Source organism: Leptidea sinapis, chromosome 10 (genome assembly GCF_905404315.1).
Source record: "Leptidea sinapis chromosome 10, ilLepSina1.1, whole genome shotgun sequence".
NCBI lineage: Eukaryota > Metazoa > Arthropoda > Insecta > Lepidoptera > Pieridae > Leptidea > Leptidea sinapis.
The window spans coordinates 3,855,828-3,876,447 of record NC_066274.1 but is presented as its reverse complement, the minus strand read 5'-3'; the positions used below and the strand labels follow the sequence as shown (position 1 = coordinate 3,876,447).

Below are 20,620 nucleotides of genomic sequence, written 5' to 3'. Positions count from 1 at the left end.
TGCAAAACTCTTTCATTCGATATTCTATCCGTCCACGATATCTTCTGAATTTTTCTGTACACCCACATTTCAAAGGCCTCTAAGCGGTTGCTTAGACACCTTTGAAGTAGCTACAATTCTAAAGCTGAGAATAAATATGCAAAACTTCAGAATTGTCATTGTATGGACAGTGTTGTCAACAATAGCAGTGTAAGCAAATTGGTTCTTAAATTCACAAAGGTAAATAATTGACATAGTGACCGGATAGCTAAGGATGGAGACCCCTTTCATAGACTATTATATTCCTTGATACGACAGCTCCCACGAAACCATGGCTGACGCAGAATGTTGACCACATTGCACTTTTCAGATCAACTGTGAATCTTCTTTAGAGCTAAGAGCGTACACTTAGTAATTTTGCTGCAACAAGCTATATAACTGTGAAAATTTTTGAGCAGCGAAAACGATATTTCTGGAATTTTCACCAGACAGCAAGAATTATGATTGAGCCACTCCCTTTAAGTGTAGGGATTGATGATCTAGTTGACTAACTTACTTCAGGGTTTCCAATTTGGGTGTCAGTATGTGCGCACATCGTAAAAATTCACTCTGGTTTTTCTTCCCTAACGCGCCAAAAGAAGTAGGTATAACATTAATCCACGCATGCGTGTCGGTTGAGTGTCGACCAACGCGACCGGATGCGCATGCGCGTGAGATGCTAAAATTATCACGACTCATTTAAAAAGCAGAGTCTCGTAAACAACAGCCCATAATTATGAAGACCACTATAACAAGTGATGAATGATGTTGTATGCATTGTTCGTTTTTAACATTACACGCAGAAGCGATGTAGCTACTTAGAACGTAGAATCTTTCATTTATGTGAAATTAGAGATAAACTACACCATTTGATTGCAAACTGGACTATAACGTAAAGTGTAATTTTTAAATATCTTTTAACATTTGGGAATACCAGAAGCATGTTATTTTGGCATTCTGTACCCGAAAAAAGAGCGTTTGATTTGCATGTAAATTAGACCGAAATACATGAAGAAAGAAACAAAAATCATTTATTCACTCTATTGTTACCTGTTGTAATTGTTGAATGCGAATAGTAATTATGACAGTAATCACGACCAACATGTTCACGTAGCATCCTTACACAAACAATGAATTCAAGCTCTAAAGGTTGATGCATCAAATATAAGATAACTTATATTTATATACAGTTTATTCCTTATTACTTTTTATTAAATATTTGGTATTTAAAACTCTTTTAACTAACACAATTCATAAATTGAATGTAACACCTTACAAACTAATTTGTTTTGTATATTACAGCCATTGTAAAATACTCTATTGATTAAAAAGAGTGGCCGTTGAGTTTCTTGTATGTTCTATTCAAGAGCTTTAATTTTTCCAAACATATGGTAAATTCATTCATAAAATTTAAACGAAATATTTGTATATATGATTCAAAAGCGCTTAGTTTAAGCCTAATTGAATAAAGTTTATTTGACTTTGACTTTAAGAAGATTAAAATATATAGATTAGTAAGTAATTAGTAGTTAATTCATTATTTTTATTTTTCTAAATTGTTTTTAGCATTCGTTGTTAAGTTTAGTAATGTTGTGCATACCTTTAATTTAGATATATAAATAGTAATACCAGTGGGAGGCTCCTTTGCACAGGACACCGGCTAGATTATGGGTGGACCACAACGGCACCTAGTTCTGCCGTGAAACAGTAATGTGTAAGCATTAGGTACTGTGTTTCGGTATGAAGGGCGCCGTAGCTCCTGAAAATACTGGCCAAATGAGACTTAACATCTTATGTATCAAGGTGACGAGCGAATTTTTGAGATTTAGCAAGAATCCTGAGCGGCTCTGCATTGTAATGGGCAGGGCGTATCAATTGCCATCAGCTGAACGCCCTGCTCGTCTCCTCCCTTATTTAAAAAAAATAGTAACACTTATAATTGTTTGTCTTATTCGTACTATGTTCAATTATAAATCTAGTAGGTAAGCTTAATAGCTTGTTTGCTAAAATAATACTGTTCCTACAATTTTCTAAATCCAGACATGATCTAGACAGGCAGCGAGTTTCTAATAGGCTGGAGAAGAGCCAAGCCGACTTCGTCGAGATGTTGATTTAAGATTTGTAGCGGTTCGAATGGTTAAATCACGTTTAATTTATTGCAGCCTGTTTTGTGGTTAGAAATCCTTGAATTTGAAGCCGAAATCAAGAAATATGGGACATTTAGTTCTTCAACCTTTTTGACTGTATGATTCAATGAATTCAATTTCTAAAGAATGTTGCATCCAATACACAATAGTTTATATTCATACAGTTTATTCTTTATTACTTTTTATGAAATATTTGATACTTTAAACGCTTTTAGGTTTGAACAATTTTGTTATGGATATTACAGCCATTGTAAAATACTCTATTTGATTTTAAAGAGTGGCCGTTGAGTTTCGCGTATGTTTTTCTCACGAGCTCTACTTTTTCGGAACATTTGGTAGATTAAATTAATTTAAAAGATATATTTATAGTGACGTTTTAAAAGCGGTCTGTTAAAGCCTTATTGAAGAAAGTTTATTTAACTTTGACTTTGAATGGCTCTTTGTCCTGATTCATGTTCTCACTGAATTCTAGGATCACACAATAAGCCATAAAGGACTATTGCCAAATCGTAAATACTAGGGTCCTGATATCTATAATTTCTATATACAAAAATACTAGCTAACCCGACAGACGCTGTTCTGTAAGTTATAAACAAATTACTGTTTTTTATGAATTTGTTAATACTATTTCATAACATCAAGAATTATTTCGTAAAATATGCTCCCTGTTGTTTTATTGAAATTGTTTCACAGCAGAACTATCAAGCCGTGCGTCAATAAATTCTCTCATAGAAAATATGTGCATACAAAACAAATATTGGAAATAAAAATAATTATTGGTCCTAAATCTAAGTAAAAACTATCCTATCTCTCAAGTTGGGCTAAACTGCACTCCATGAAGTAATCCCTATTAAAATCTGTTCATTAGTTTAAGAGTTCACTGGAAACAAACTGATGAAGATATACAAAAATTATATTATCTCTATTCTTTTCTATCTCTAACATTCATAAGTCCAACATCTTTGACCTAAATGAATAAAGTGATTTTGATTCGATTTGACTTGATTTCATATAAAAAGTGGGAACAGTAATATAATAAATCCTGCAAGAAATTGTAAATCATTTTTACCATTCAAACAACGAACTAGTAATTAACCTAGATAGACTTAATTGTTTCGTGGTTAAATATTTATTGACGCAACTCTTGTAAATAAGGATCAATAAAAAGTTGGTTATTGCTTACGGAATTGTGTTACTTGAGGAGTGGTTTCATTGCAAGATATCGATTTAACATTATTTGTTGATTTGTCATTGTGACAACATTCAAAAGAATGTGAATATTGGGTATTTTCCGATATGCACTGCGAGCACTGCATATCGGTGGACTGCCAGTATACTGCCGCAGTATCCTAGGAAAATATATGACGTCATAAATCGCCTCCATATTCTACTGTGAGCACTGGCGTTTTCGAGGTAAAGTACTCGCAGTACTTTGATCACGTGATCAGTCAAAACCACTCGAGTGCCTAACGTTTTATAAACAAAGGGTATGTTCCGATATGCACTGCGACCACTGTACAGTGTGACGTCAATTTAGTACACTGTGAAGCCGTTCCTTTATAGCCAGTTATACTGGTTACTATTTAAAGCCGCATTTTTTGACGCAGCATTCAAATGAGTGTAGCAATTAAAGTTTTCTAGTTCATTAAAAAAAACTGTTGTTGGAGTACTGTCATATTAAAAAAAATTGGGATTAAACTGAAAGTATTGTTTATAAAACGTTAGGCGCTCGAGTGGTTTTGACTGATCACGTGATTAAAGTACTGCGAGTACCTTCGAAAACGCCAGTGCTCACAGTAGAATATGGCGGCGATTTATTACGTCATATATTTTCCTAGGGTACTGCGACAGTATACTGCCAGTCCATAATGGAACGAATTTTTCCACAGAGATAGCACTGTGCAGTGCTCGCAGTGCATATCGGAACATACTCAATACCTACAGTTTAATCCCAAATATTTTTAATTTGAAAGTACACCAACAACAGTTTTTTTAATGAACTAGAAAACTTTAATTTGAATGCTGCGTCAAAAAATGCGGCTGACAGTAGGGATTGCGTTCCGTTTTAAATAGTAACCGGTATAACTGGCTATAAAGGAACGGCTTCACAGTATACTAAATTGACGTCACACTGTACAGTGGTCGCAGTGTTTATCGGAACATACCCATTGTTGAATTAGCAAAGCAGTTGTAGACTCGGCCATATTCACCTGTTACCTAATCTATATCTTATCAATACATACAATACAATCTGAACAAAGTGAAAATTTAACAATGATCAATTTTTTCAAAGAATACTAATTTCTGTATGTTCTTCAAACAATACCAAAGCCAAAAAAGTAAACAACAAAAGTAAAACATACATAAATGATCTACTTAACCTTGTAGGAAAAAATATAGGTTTGCGGAGGACAGTTGACTCATATTCAAAGTGAAAAGGAGCCAAGTTTTATATGACGAAGTAAACAATGCTCTATCTGACATCGTGTACTGGTATAGCGCCAATAACCTATTGTTAAATAGTCTTAAACCATATCAAATTTGCCTCACCAAATATCCAAAAGTAGTTGCGAATATTTTAATACAAGTAGAGATGGTAAAACCGATGGAATACGCTATATTTCTTGCTATGACTTTTGATTCCAAATTGAAATGGTGTAATAAAAATATTTGAATTTGTAGACGAAATTATGAGTTTAATTAAAATTTTGTATGAATATTAAGAAACGTATATTCTACATATTGTCACTATATTGTCTATATAATATATGTCTGACTATTGTCGGTATATTTATACCTTATATTATACATATCTACATAGCTTATATTATAGCTGCTTTATAGCGTCCAGGTGGAAGACGTCGCGGGCAGCAACTAGTACGTATTATAATATTAATTTAACTGTATTGTGTAAAGAGGCCTTAAGTCCATTCAAAAAGTTAGAAATGATCAGTTGATATGAGTGTAACCCTAGTTTTGCCGAGAAGTTTTTTTTTTTATGTAATAGGAGGACAAACCAGCGTACGGGTCACCTGTTGTTAAGTGATCACCGCCGCCCACAATCTCTTGCAACACCAGAGGAATCACAGGAGCGTTGCCGGCCTTTAAGGAAGGTGTACGCGCTTTTTCGAAGGAACCCATGTCGTATCGTCCCGGAAACACCGCACAAGGAAGCTCATTCCACAGCTTTGTAGTACGTGGAAGAAAGCTCCTTGAAAATCGCACTGTGGAGGACCGCCTCACATCCAGACGGTGAGGATGATATCCTAACTTGTGGCGGGTTGTGCGAAGGTAGAATTCGGCGGCAGGAATCAGGTTAAACAGCTCTTCGGAACACTCCCCGTGATAAATGCGGTAGAAGACACACAATGAAGCGACGTCTCTACGTAACGCCAAGCGATCCAGCCGTTCACAGAGCACTGGGTCCCCGACAATTCGAGCTGCTCTGCGTTGCACGCGGTCAAATGGATCGAGCTGATACTGGGGTGCACCAGACCAGAGATGACAGCAATACTCCATGTGTGGCCGGACCTGCGCTTTGTAAAGTACAACTAAAACACCAAGGCAATCTGGAGTAGAGGCGTGACGAGAGGGGAAAGAGGTGGTATTCAATCCAGGTCTCAAGTTAACGTTGGCTTTAGTATTAAAAGTGAAACTACCAAGTATGTATAAGTTTAATCACGATAGTAATACTTATAACTAGTATGGTTGTCACAGAGTTGATATTGGTTGTTCATGCTTCATCGCATGCAGTAGGGCTGGCTATGTTTAAATTATTACATAAAAAAAAAATTGTATATCGTTATATTTTTTTTAGTTAGTGCATAAATATCTTATGTAGTTAGAACGAACTAAAGTCTCCCGGAGGTATAATCAGATATTACTTAGCTTAACCTGCTTCTGTTCTTACATTGCTTAGCAGAAGCCATGCAAAATTCCAAATAAAAAAACCAATAGAAATATTTGACTACATCTTAGGGTACCCTGATCTCTGACCTAGAAGTTCCTGCTTCGAATTTCGGTAGTAGCATAGGTTTGAATGATGAATATGAAATTTGGACCATCAGTTGGAACAAATACATGAACTAAGAATGATAAAAATAGACAATAAATACAGTGTCTTGCCACAGAACAGTTAAAAGAGATCCCGTTAATCTGTTCTATAGTCCTTTAGATAGTCGGCATATAAATAACTATATTTAAGTTCACATATTGCATTTATTAAATCGCTTTTTGGGCTTGATAATTTGTTTGAATGTGTTATTTAATTTTTTATAGAATAATGAATATTCCAAATAGTAATATAATGGAATGATAGATATTACAAATAATCTAAATCAACAGAACATTAATATTTAAACTAAATTACTCTATTAACTTACTACACAATAAAAATGAAACTGCGAAATTATAATTAATTAATCGCATTAATTTCATAATTAAATAAATAATATAGCAAGATATTCGCCTACGTGTCAGCCCTGCATTTCATAATTTCACTTACGAGATTCGCGTTCGATTTCACTGTGCTTTCTCAGCTCAAGCATGCGCCGACCAACTGAACGTTTTTTGTTGATTGGCTTCCTTAATCGCTTTCGATTGTAAATCAATGTTTAATTAAGTAGTCTGTTTTGTTGAGAATAACCTATTACACATATGAAAAGAAGAAATACGAGTTTTAAATAAAGCCGTTAGGGTTCGGTACCCAACGTATTCCGGCGATCTTGACCAGATCGTTGGTCCATCTTGTGGCGGCCTACCAACACTGCGTCTTCCAGTACGTGGTCACCATTCGCGGACTTTACTGCCCCACCGGTCAAGTGTCGGGGCTCATCAAGCAAATCATTTGGACTATGTCGGTGACTTTAAATCTCCTACAGATCTCCTCATTTCTGATTCGATATCGCATGGAAACACCGAGCATAGCCCTCTGGGCTACCATGAGCCTTCTCATCACATGGTTACCTACACCATTCATATATCTTAGTGTTTTTTTATTGCTCTACTGAATGAAATGAAAAAAATGAAACCTGAAAATCTGTTAAGAACCCAAGTGATACCTCACTTTATCTGCAACATTGCATACAAGATAGGTGTGTCAATGACAGGAGAGTATAAAACTCAATATCTTAACCCAGATTAAGCAAGCCTGCTCACTGTTGCGTAACTTCCTTCACGTTTTATAAGGAATTTTGTTTGTACGACGAAATTAAATGTAAACATTCAACATATTGTCGCCGAAACAAAAGAGAATGTAATAATAAAAGACAGGATGAATTCTTCGTTGAGATTTCTTTGTATTGAAAATATATTATTAAAATTCTAAAATATGACGAGAGTGAATATATAATTAACGATACTAGTTTGCGCGTTTTCTGTTTGACAACATTAAAGCCTCGCCTAGTATAGGAATACTGAGTATCGAAATCTCGAGCGATTGCCAATACAAGCTGGACGTCATAAATGGAGCACGAAAATACTTCAAGCCGGTCCACATTCTAGCGCTCTAGAAAGCACAGGTGCAGACACTTTTCGAGTACTGTCGTCTCTAGTCTGGCGCACCCCAGAATCATCTCGCACTACCGCGTGCAACGCAGAGCTGCTTAAATTGTCGGGGATCCAGTGCTCTGTGAATGGCTAGATCACTTGCCGTTGCGTAGAGACGTCGCTCCCGTGTGTTTCTTCTACCGCATTCACGGGGATTGTTCCGAATTTGTTTGACTTGATTCCTGACACTGATTTCCACCTTCGCATGACACGCCACTACTTACGATATCATTCCATCATCTGGATTAGAGGTTCTCCACAGTGCGGTTTTCAAAGAACTATCTGCCACATGCAACCAAACTGTTGAATGAGCTTCCTTGCGCGGTGTTTCCAGGGCGATACGACTTCGAAAAAAGCACCTACACTATTCTAAAAGGCCTGCTAGTGGGTTTGTCGTTAAATATCTATGGATGTAATCTTTGCATATCTGGGAGATAAGCATGATTGATGATGTTTTGCGTGGTCGTAGATTCGAAATGCTGTGATTATTTATTTCATATTTACCTATTTACAAAACTAGTCAGTCGAGACAGACTTCATAAGCTTATGCAAATCATCTCTGTCAATGAATATAATACGTACAGGCTCACCTTTCTGTTCAAGATCTCTATCCGCGATGACTGATGACGGCTACAAGGTCTTGGCAAGGAGACCTCGTCAACGTACCATTCGGTGTAAATAAACAGCTGCGCTATTTTTGTGAATCACGGAAATTTAAGTCGACTACAGACAACAATATAATGACAGATTTGTGAAGCTTTGTAGAAATGTATTGAGATCTTTTTGTTTTCTATTATAAAACGTAAATTCATCGGTCTACGACCCACGTTTGGACCAACTAATATAATATCTTCAATTCATATAAAACACATAAAGGGTTATTGGTAATTCGTTAGACGTATTCCCGTTAGAAGGTGATAGGGGATTTGTGATAATTGTAACCCCCATATGCATAATGCAAAAGTGAACCATATTTAGGTAAACAAGTTTTGCTTGCTTTTTTCAAAATAATTCAAAAATGCAACATCAGAGTATGTTAAAAAAAGAGTATCAATTGCAATCTCATATATTCTTGTGCTTTATAAAAACGATTAAGAATAGAGTCCAAATTTGAACATACGAGACGAAAAACGATATTTCAGTTTTTTCTTCCACTACAATGCTTTAAAAACAATAAAAATGTTATGAAACTTGGCTTGCAGATTATTTTACAGCTCTAAAATGCATAACAACTAGTAACTTATTTCAAAGAAACTGAAAAAAAAATATTACAAAGGAAGCCACGTAGGCACATAAGCGATTTAGAGCTAGAAACTGTGATACTCATTATGTTAACATCGGGAACAAACGTAAATATGTTATGCCTACTACTCGGTTAGGTCGTACATTCGATGTCAACATCCCTACACGCATCTCGTACTAAACCTGCGTGAATCAACGCTACTAGGGAAGATGTTCTACTTACTCGGGGCCGCGCGCTCCAAATACATTCTTAATATTAATGCCATAAGTGTTATTACCCTTTGAGTAGGAAACTCCACACGCTAAATTAAGTAAATTTCTATTAGCTCAGGATTTTTTTAATATACAAAAAGTACAATTTATTTGCATTCCAGGTACAAAAATTTCTATATTTCAGCCCATCATAATCTTATTGAAACATGAATAGAAGTTTCGTAATCATTTATGCACCTTTATCAGCCGGATGAATAATGGTGGCATTAGACGATAAGGATATTTGCATTCTGTAAACACTTTTCGTTGATTATCTTAAAATGCTGGTCTCCTGATAAATGATACATTATTCCTTTTCAGCCATATATATGTAGGCTGATGATGGGATTTTTTATGGAATAGGGCGACCAACAGGTACGGTATCTGGTGTTAGGGTATCACCTGCAACAACAAAGGAAACACAGGAGCGTTGCCGGCCTTTTAGGAATGTGTACGCGGTTTTCTTGACGTCCATATCGTATGGTCCTGATACCAATGAGCAAGGAAGCTGTACTTGTTTGAAAGTTCCTTGAAAATCGCACTGTGGGAGTATACTATAGTGCAGCAGATTATTTTGAGGATAATGATGCATGGTTCTGCGCAGACTACCTAAATTTGTATAATATTATAATATTAAGTAGGCTAAGTTGTTATATGATTTAAAAGACCGGCTGGGAGTTTCTTATTAGTTCTTCTACCCATGCCATTTTTCGTACTGATGTTGCTTCAAGACGTTTACCAAGTGTTCTTGCAATATGTTATGTTATTGTCACTGTCTATGTTAAATAAATAAATTTCTATTCTATTCTATCGTCATGACCCTTTTTGATATGTCACTACACATATTGTCAGTGTTACGTGCAGATGATGGACTTCAGGAGGCCCATCTGCTCGTTCTGTCCACTCCTGTCTAGTTACGTTCACCCCTTTCTGTCTTCCGATAAAAAGAAAATCAAAGTTGTGCTAGCGCCACGATTAACCAAAAATCAGCAAAAAGATCCAGAAAAATCTTTGGTGTAAATAACCTTCATATTCCCCACAATGTGACTTGTCATCTTAGGAATATATGGTTCGACCCACTTAGGGTGACCACGACCCAAGCCGACCGATATGCGGTTCGATGCCCGGTAACAGTATTGTACCTCGTCTGTCGTATTAACCTAGATACCTTATCACTGGAAACCAATATTGCATAGATTATTGTTTATATGCTAGCTGTTTGTCACAAACATCTGTTTTAGAAGTGGAAACTTCTTTGGACTCTCAGTGTATGAAACTCAGCTCTCACGCACGGTCATGTAAGGCATGTTCGGATAAAGTCGGCTCGAATCGGCTAAAAGACCTTCTAGATGATGGGCACCAACCAAACCATCGTGTCCTTGTACGTTTAGATGTGAAAATGGACAGTGAAGAAATCGGTTGACAGATCAATATACTATACGATCGATCCTGCGCTGCCCTCATCCAACGTATTCCGGTCTTAACCATCTTGACCAGATCGACGATCCACCTTGTGGGGGGCCTACCACCATCGTTATTCGATGACTTTTCTGCCCTAAGGGCCATCTGTCCGCCGAACTATGTGCCCTGGACACTGCCACGCTAGTTTCGCAACCATAATATTACATATTATTATGCAGAGTCATGATCTATTGGCAATTTCTGTCACTTTGTTGAAGCACACGATAGATGGGAAAACTTCATGATGCGATATTAATAATGCGAAACACAAGTATGGCCACCGAGCGTTACACCGCCGAACTTGATGGCTCACAAAATTTCACCGTGGCTAAAAACTTTTTTACTCTAAAATCGCGGTAAAACTCCAATGCATAAGCGATGGAATCATTAAATAAGTTATAACATTTGTTGTACAAAAATAGTTGCATTACCTATTTATTAATTAATAACTTTCATCAAACTAACCTAAAACCTGTCACGGAGCATTGACATTGAGATTGGCTCAATGTAGGTGAAGAGAAAGTGATCATAAATTTACTACGTTTGCCGTGCCCATGGCATTCTTCGTTCAAACTTTAATATCTATTGTATAGAATAGAAGGACTGGGGAAATCAATTCCTGGATACCAGTGTCCAAAAATAATGGGGTTTAGGTGGGAAATGTAAATAATCACTGTATTTTAGTATTTTATTTTTGTACTTAAAACTGTGTTTATCTCTTACCAATTTTATCAGCACATAAACTCATAACATAATATGTGTAAATAAAACCTAACCAATTAATACCAATGAACTTCGAGCGTTCGGCTCCTAGTAAGTCGAACACCTTCCCTACTAGCGTCGCTTCACGTATTGTAACTATATCCGATTTTCATTGACAAGTCGTAATTTGTGAATATCAAGCCACTAAATGCTAACGCACACATTCACAAATCATAATTGGTCTCGTATCATCGGGCTGTATATTTATCTGTCTAGTATATCCTAATTCTACGGTTTTCCAGTCCAAAAGTGCACATAGTTTCCACTTGAACAGTTTAGGAAAACATTAAGGCGTATTCAAGTAATAATGAGACAAGGAGGTTTTTATCTAGCACGGCCTCATTTATAATTGTTAGTCGGCAGCGGTCGCGGTGACAGCAACTGGAAACGCCACTCCCTAATGGAGATTTGGACTACAGATAAAATATAATAAATTAAAATATTCTATTTTTTGTTTTGGAGTTCCGCAACTTAAAATTTCTGTGATTAGATCGAATAACGTAAGTAGGTAACCAGAACTGTTCTTTATATACGCGCGTATAACTGAATTATGACATATATTTTTTTTTCGTAAAACTCACATTATTCATGACTACTCGTAATGGTAGGTAAGTTATAGATAATCAGTTATATGTAGGTATTATTATACTTCGTTTGGCAGGGCGCCGTGGCTAGTGAAATTAGTGTACTAATGATTTTACCAGTGGGAGGCTCCTTTAAACCGGATGCCAGCTAGATTATGGGTACCACAACGGCGTCTATTTCTGCTGTGAAGCAGTAATATGTAAGCATTATTGTGTTGCGGTATGAAGGGCGCCGTAACTAGTGAAATTACTGGGCAAATGAGACTTGACATCTTATGTCTCAAGGTGACAAGCATCGCTCAGAATTTTTGGGTTTTTCAATAATCCTGAGCAGCACGGTATTAATTACCATCAGCTGAACGTCCAGCTTGTCTCGTCCCTCATTTTCATAAAAAAAAATAAGTGTTGTCTCAAAGTCGCAACTTCATATATTCAAAGAAGATTTTCTTTATTTTTTCCTTTCTTAGATTTAAGGACTAATGCAGCTCCGACTAAAAATCACGAGTAGAAAACATTAAAACCAGGTTCTTTTTTCATTTTTTTCTGGATGGAAAGGAAGTATTTTGTGTTGGCCTGAATTTTTACGCTTATTTTTGTCTACTATGTCTACTAAAATGATTTAGTTGTGTTACGAACTGTTTGAAATACGGTTGCATCTATGAAAGCAAATGTACCTAGAAGTGAGGGTTAAGTTCAAGACAATAAATTTTATTATTATTATTATTATATAACATAACCATTAATAATTATTATGATATTGATCTCAATTGAAAATAAAATTAAGAAAACAATAAAGAACGTTTATATTATAAATCCTAGATCATTTATACGTCTAGGCAGACTATGGCAGCTGTGAAAACGTCCGAATAAAATTGAGGTTAGAGTTTACCTCTATTTTAAGCAATGCACGCGCACACACAATTGCAAATTGTCATACAAAATGCGAGTGTAAGAAGATATAGCTTGTCATGCAAATTAAAGTAATAAACCTGGCCTGTTTTCATCGGTTGTCTAACAGGAAAAGGCTCTATCTAGACTTATTTAAATAAACTAATGGAAAAATGGCTGCTTATTTTCCTAGTTAAATATATGTTCGTTTAATACTTAATTATCGCATCATTATTTTTATTTGATCTCTCTTCTTGATGGCCTCCTTGCTCAAGGCTTTAAATTAATAAAATTAATTATCTAAAAATTATATATTGACAATCCTTGACACTTAGTGACATTTATGGAAAATGTCGGCCAGCTTAATTATTTGTAATTTGTTGCGATTTTAAATGTTTCTAACGTGAGACACGAATTAAAGAACCAAATATATAAAGAATTGATAATTTAGAAATGTTATTAATTATACTTCTACCCGAATACTTTTGAGTTCGACAGATTTTTGAAACAACTTCTGACTGACATAGAATTCCAAATGACATACAACCTTTAAACCTAATCTGTAAATTATATAATAGCTTACAATAAGGATTGGTCTCCGCTGCGCTCCAAATAGATACCGCAGGCATAGCGCCCAAGTGGGCGTACTCCAGCCAGTCTCGAACAATGTGTGACGTTGACGTGCCACATGTTTTGTTAAACTTTGCTAATAATTGAAACTAAAATGCCGGGTCGCGTAGTTAAACTTTGTAAAAATAATACTACAAGAAATAAAAAAGACACTGGGATCACATATCATCAGTAAGTATTTTGTATTTTATTAATTTCAATGTAAAATAACACGTGTTACAAAATTTTAAAAATGCCATTGAGTGTCACACCACGCACTCAAGCATCTAATAATTGCCGTAATAAAAAAGCTGTTGTTCTTAGGTAGTGCGGTATCTAGTTGGAGCGCAGTGGAGACCAATCCTTAATCTAAGTACCAAGCTAATAAAAGTGTGTTAATTCATTTGTTGTTGTTTACGTTTTAGTAATGGCAAAGAATGTAATAGTGTACGGAACTTCGGTGGAATTGGAAACTGAAAGACTTTTCTTTCGTAAGGGCGCTCCGTTTTGTAGGACAAATGTTAATCGATATTTTATCTTCGTTTTTAATAATTATAAGCATTAATGGTATAAAACAAGTACAACTGTTTCAAAAGTAATCATTAAAAATGTAAAAACGGTTTTTATGTAAGTAATTAAATCGACTTCGCAACAAAAACACCTGACCTACATTTGAATCTATGTAGATATTAGTTTTGTACTTCGTAATTCTCAAATGCAAATTCATAATGGACCATGTAATTATATTAAAATCAATGTCTGTATGTCTGTTCTCGATGCGCCCAAGTCATTAATCAAATTGTGATGAGACTTTTATAGAGCGTTCTGGGTGCGCCAACGATTGTTCCTGGCCTAAAGAATCTATATTTAAGTAAATATTTTTATTATTCGTGGACATTACAACGCATTAAATGACTCTGGTGGCTTGGGCATGAGTAGGGCCCGGGTCTCAGACGCGACTTGCGTTGACACTCTGGCTGCTTCTCTTAAGTTACGTCAGTTGGTGCTGGGGCCGCTGCTTCGACTGCCGAAGACAGCAAGCGTCGCTAATATGTCGGTCTCAATGAGTCTTATATCTTTGTGCCATTTGGTGTCGAAACACTTGGCCCGTGGAGCCCAGAGGCGCGGAGAATGTACACCTGTATCTTCTCGCCTCAATACGTCTACTGGCAACACAAGCGATGGCAGCTATTTCGCTCAACAGATCAGCTTAGCCAACCAACGTGGAAATGTTGCCAATATTCTTGGTACGCCTCCCTGTAGAGATAGTTTTAATTTCATGTAATCATAGTATTGTAAATATAGTTGTAAGATTTGTTATTATTTATTTACTAGGTATAAAAGGTCGACCAGGCACCCCAACGATTTGATGGACGAGCTATCGTTCCCTTGGACTTATTATATTACAAGCTCTGCCAACGGCTTTGTCCGCTATACTGCGCGCAGTGCCGCACCTGTGCTATAAGTTATCACACCACAACAATACCAACACACGCTATCAGTAATACGTCACGGCATTCTACGCAATAAGGTTTCTAATTTATATTACTGTCTTAAGATTCTGTTACCAATAAAAATAGTCTAAAAAACTAAAAAACATGCTGTTGTTGAAATGCTTATCAAAAATAGAAGAAACAAAATATAAAAATTGAATAATTTTATCAAATTAATGTATTGTAACCGCTTCTCAGTAAATATTCGAAGTTTGAACGAAAACTGGCCGTTTAAAGTCGGTCAAAATCGCACCCAAATGAGTCGGTCACAAATAAACATTCAAACAGGTGAAGCTAATAAAATGCCTCAGATTCCTCAACGACTCTTTTTCGATCCCAATCAGTGGCTTCTGTGGTTAGGTATGTGCACATACAAACCGAAAAATATTAGATCGTTTATACGCCTAGATAGACTATGACAGATGTGAAAACGTCAAACAAAATTGAGTTTAGAACTCACCTCTATTTTAAGCAACTCATGCACACTAACACAAAGTGTCATACAAAAATCACGAATGTAAGACGTACCATGTCACGCACACTAAACTAATATTCCAGGCCTGTTTTAATCGATTGTCTAATAGCAAGATACTCTATCTAGACGAAAAATTATCTATGCCGAAAATAGACAAAATTTTCACGTTCTATTAGCTATTTCTGACTCACTTACACAGTTATTATTTTGCGAAAATCTGTAATGTACAAACTCGAAAATTATTATTCAACTCTTAATTACTTTTGAAGTTGGTATATTTTTATGCATGATGCAATTGTCCTTTATCGAAAAACGACAGAGACATTTAACGTTGATGAGCTATTTAGAAGCCCTGGGGCCTCTTAATGGGTATAGGGGCCCGATAACGCACCCTATATAATTAAAGACACATTGATTAGATTCATAGTAACTTTTAGTTGTAATCATTTTGTGGACTGGTCTATAGAAATTGTTTATATCACTACATATTTTTTTTAAATATCCAGCGCCGCGTCTGTCTGTTCGCGATAAACTCAAAAAGTATTACACCGATTTCCATGCTATTTTTATCAATGGATGTTGCGGTTCTCGAGGAAGGCTTTAGTATATAATTTGTTAAATTTTTGCATACATTTTTGTATACGTTAGCGATATTTGTTGGAGGTGTCGGAAAAATATACACCGTCTGGGAGCTTTCAACGAAAATGCTGTCTAAACCCTTAGAGATATAACAAAATAATGTATGGTGGAAATGTGTATCTTATAATAGCTCTACAGAAAAGTTGGCGATAGCATTTGTCTCTTAAGGTTCACATAATATATTTTTTTTATTAATTTATATTTTAATACCTTGAAAAATGGTTATTATAAAGCGGTAATGTAAAAGCTGTTTACACAAATACGATATTAATCCTTTGTTTTCTATTGACAGAGCAGCGTCAGCAGATTTTTAAAAATAAAACATATGGAAGAAAATATATAACAAATTTTGTATTTGGCTGTGTTAGTCTATATACATTACAGCAACAATAAATTGTAGACTTTGTTGTCTTGTTTGAGAGGAATTATGTTGAAATACAGTACAATATTTATTTTCTATGTTTCAGGTAAGTGCGTCTATCCTGCTTCGAATGTATCTGTAAGTGCCAAATGTACGTTTCGGTGTCACTTAATCGCCCTACTGGATGGAGAGTAATGAAATACGGCATCATTATTGACGTCTGGTGTCAAAAACGTCCGATAAACAAATAATTTATGGTTAGTTTGATATGTAAGGTAACTATCTCTTAAAAGGAGCATATTTCTATAGTTTACTTCAAATATTCGAATAATAAATAAGCATTGATAGGCCCGTACCGTACTTTCTGTACGACTGTGTGACATTACATTTCCGCACAAAAGATTTGTTAACGACAAATGCTTCCCACCAGTTGCGAGCCTAGCAATACTCTCTAAGAAAAAAGCGATTCACTCGATTGGATAAAACGTGTAGTCATTGATAGATTGACAGATGACGGCTATAATCTTGTAAAAAAAAGAGAACCACTGCGTTTTATGTAACTGTTTGCTTTCAAACTTAGCCGGATTATACTTCGTGGCCAATCAATCGCTTTAATGTAATTACTATCATTTCAAACTTATGTCAAATGACTGCACGTTTCATACTTAACTAAATTTCAGTTTTTACTTAGGCAGTCCGCCTCTTATTACGTAGTATTTACATCCTCTTGGCCAGTTCTTAGTTAGGACACGCGCTGGAGTCGATTGTCTCATCTCTGGTCACTTGGGTGCTCGATCTCGTAGAGAGTAGACGTAGTAAGAATGATGCTGTAAAAGTGAAGCCAGCTTATACCACGTGACTTTTTTATGAGATAGGTAATTACTACCAGTCTCTATAAACCATCTAGCCCTCCTAACTGTAACCAAAAATGAGTGAAGCTGTATACAGGACCAATCACGGATCAATGTCATAGAGAGATATTTCTTTAAACTGGATTACAATATTGTATTTGACATCAATTGACACTACCACCGCTACAAAATTCTTGTAATTTTTCGATCCTTACAAAAATAGTATATTTAAATATTGTATAACATCCTATTTGTTTTATTTATTTCTATAAAGAACTTACAGCTATTTATAAACATATAAATATTATAAATAATAAATCTTAAAATTGCTAAAATACTTTCTATAGATGCTTATTACACAATGACAACTAAAGAAAGATTTTTAATAATTACTTAATTATAATTAAAACCCCACACAGTACAGAAGTATAGTATATGTTTAAATATTACTTTTTACGAGCGTACGGGTCACCTGGTGTTAAGTGATCACCGCCGCCCACATTCTCTTGCAACACCGGAATCACAGGAGCCTTGCCGGCCTTTGAGAAAGTTGTACGTACTATTTTGAAGGTACCAATGTCGAATCATCCTGGAAACCCCGTACAAGAAGAAACGAAGCTCATTCCACAGCTTGGTTGTGCGTGGAACAAAGTTCCTGGAATACTGCACTGTAGACGGTCGCTTTACATCCAGTTGTTGGAGATGATATCCTAATTCGTGGCGTGTCGCGCGAAGTTGGGATTCGGCGGCAGGAATAACAAGTCTTCGAAACACTCTACTTGATAACAAGATTTGATATTCAAATTTGAAACAAACATACAAAAAATCTGTTAACTACTATATATACAAATAATTATGAAATTTCCCGGTGTTTTTAGAATCACCAATATTCATCCTAATTTTTACGAAGCGAAGCAAATGACGTGAGTGATTGTTGCAAATTATAACGATTGATCTACGAGGCCGTATCGTTTGGTTTCTGATAACAGACTCATTTACATGAATAAAGTATTACGAATATTGTTTTCTTGATAATATTTGAGAGGTTCGCGTTACTGACATAACGCCCAGCCTTGTGAAACATTGCTGTTATTGATAGATTGACAGATGACGGCTATAATCTTAATAAAAACAGAGATAGCCGAAATCCACTACGTTTTACTGTTCGCTTTCAAACTTAGCCGGATAATACTTCATCGCCAATACTGTAATTACTGCTATTTCAAACTTATGTCAAATCACTGTACGTTACATACTAAACTAAATTTCAATTTTTACTTAGGTAGGCCCGCCTCTTTATTTAGATCCTTTTTCATAACGCCAATATAAGTTTAAGTAATAAGAGCTTTCTTCAGTTATTGATGACCATGCTTTAATACAATGCCACGCAATGACACAAGTGTTCAGTGAAAAACGGTCCAAATAATAGCATATCCAAACTTAAAAAGGATGGAATGTCGTATTTCAGTTAAATGTCCCTTTAAATTAACAAACTTATGTAACTTACATGAAATATTTAATCATTTTGCTAAATAATTACATTACACTTGCAAAAACAAAATGTTCTTGCCTCGTGTTCGCGTCCGTCTCGGCACGGCGCCTATTTCTGCCGTGAAACAGCAATTGTAAACATTACTGCGTTTCGGTCTGAAGGGCTAGTGAAATTACTGGGCAAATTAGACTTGACAACTTATGTCTCAAGGTGACGAGCGCAGTTGTAGTGCCGCTCAGAATTTTTGGGTTTTTCAAGAATTCTGAGCGGCACTGCATTGTTATGGGCAGGGCGGATCAATTACCATCAGCTGAACGTGCTGCTCGTCTCATCCTTTATTTTTATTAAAAAAAAAGTTTTACAAGCAATTTTATGTCTTTGAAAATATATTAAGATATCATGAAGCGCGTTCAGTAGAAATTACATAAGTGCTACCGAATCGAAGTAACAAGTTCATTAGCTGAAAGCAACTAGGGAAATGGCTGACCCAACAGTACCATTCAAACTTAGCAGTAATAGAGACCCTAATAACTTACAATGTTCACCAGAACATTCCACGTTCTGGTTAGATGTTTTTATTCGTGAAATGAATTTAATAGTCCTTTTGTTAATATATTATAAAAACAAACAAACATAAACTAAAAGGTAAAGGACTTTTTTATGCTTCCATAGATTGGGAATGGAGCGACCGTCGTCAGGCTATTTGAATTTCAACTTTGATATTGAAAATTGATGAATACATAAGAATTGTTAAATTCGTTTATGTGGTGAAGGTAAAGGACTTTTTTTATGCTTTCATAGGTTGGGAATGGAGCGACCGTCGTCAGGCTATGAATTAAATTTGATTGTTTCGAAATATTATTATAAACAGAAGAAGCCCGCTGAATTTAATGCGCCTGTACTTCTCGGGAATGAGGCATTAATTTTCGAATCGATTACAAATTCGATCTATAATAAATATTGTTTGTAAAATAAATAAAATTAGGTATGTAAAAAAAATATGAATCGTCATTTTAAATAGTACGTCATTGTACACGATTCAAAGATAATGCAAAAGTATTTTTGTTGTACTATATGTTATCACTCATTCATTCACTTGTCATTTTTATTTCGTACTAGCTGACCCGACAGACGTTGTTCTGTATATAATAAATAAAATAATGTTTTTATATGAATTTGTCAATTATATATCATAACATCAAAAATTACTTCATTAAATATGCACCCTGCTGTCGTAATGAAATTGTTTCACAGCAGAACTGTCAAACCGTGCGTCAATAAATTCTCTCATAGAAATTATTGTATGGACACATCAAAGGAAAAACAAATTTGTTGTTTTTAATTAATTTAGCAGCATTTTCCTATTTATTCACCTTTTAAACCTTCCCTGGACTTCCACAAATAATTCTAGACCAAAATTAGCCAAATCGGTCCAGCCGTTCTCGAGTTTTAGCGAGACTAACGAACAGCAATTCATTTTTATATAATTACTAGTGGACCCGACAGACGTTGTACTGTACATACGTCTTAAATTTGGAAAAATCGGTCCAGCCGTTAGTAGGAGTTCACTAACATACACATGAGTAGGAGAATTATATAATATGGACGGAATTGAGAATCTAAAACAAACTCAAATTCACGGAAACAAACAAATAAAACATCAAAATCGGTCCAGCCGTTTAGGAGGTAGTTTAATTGTGAATCTAAACCATTCTCGAATCCACCTGAAGACACACACCAATCTCAAATTCACTGGAACACACAAAAATATCATCAAAATAGGTCCAGCCGTTTAGGAG

At 35.6% G+C, this 20,620-nt stretch overlaps 1 protein-coding gene across 1 annotated transcript in view; it reads left to right on the top strand.

Annotated features, from left to right (window-relative positions):
* Positions 1-20,620, top strand: part of LOC126966473 (uncharacterized) — a 118,923-nt gene that overhangs the window by 18,724 nt on the left and 79,579 nt on the right. The gene's annotated exons all lie outside the window — the stretch shown is intronic.